Source organism: Penaeus monodon, chromosome 15 (genome assembly GCF_015228065.2).
Source record: "Penaeus monodon isolate SGIC_2016 chromosome 15, NSTDA_Pmon_1, whole genome shotgun sequence".
Taxonomy (NCBI): Eukaryota; Metazoa; Arthropoda; class Malacostraca; order Decapoda; family Penaeidae; genus Penaeus; species Penaeus monodon.
In genome coordinates, this window is record NC_051400.1 from 6287068 (window position 1) to 6287429 (window position 362).

Here is a 362-nt window from a genome sequence, read left to right on the forward strand (position 1 = left end):
TAAACAGAGACAGAGCGAGGCGGGAATGAAAACTGAACACGTAGGCGAAGCAAAGTATATATTTCGTCCAGTGATGATTTTTTTTATCCACTTTTTTCCAACTTCTGTTGATAAATCCCTTAAAGGGGAAAAATATAGCTTCTTATAATCTTAACAGATTCTTTTTTTTTCAACAACAGAATGAAAATACAAAGCAACTGTAATGAAATAATTTTCCAAAAATAAGTTGAGATAAATAATCCTGATTATCATCTAATTAGATATTATAATCATTATCTAGTTAATAGTTCTAATGATCTAATTATCTGTTTATCTAATTAGTGCTTTTGATTACCACCTAATTATTAATCCTATTAATCTTC

At 27.9% G+C, this 362-nt stretch overlaps 1 protein-coding gene across 1 annotated transcript in view; it reads left to right on the top strand.

Moving 5' to 3' along the window:
* The window catches only part of LOC119582196 (diuretic hormone receptor-like), a 113840-nt gene that overhangs the window by 90566 nt on the left and 22912 nt on the right, over window positions 1-362 (top strand). The gene's annotated exons all lie outside the window — the stretch shown is intronic.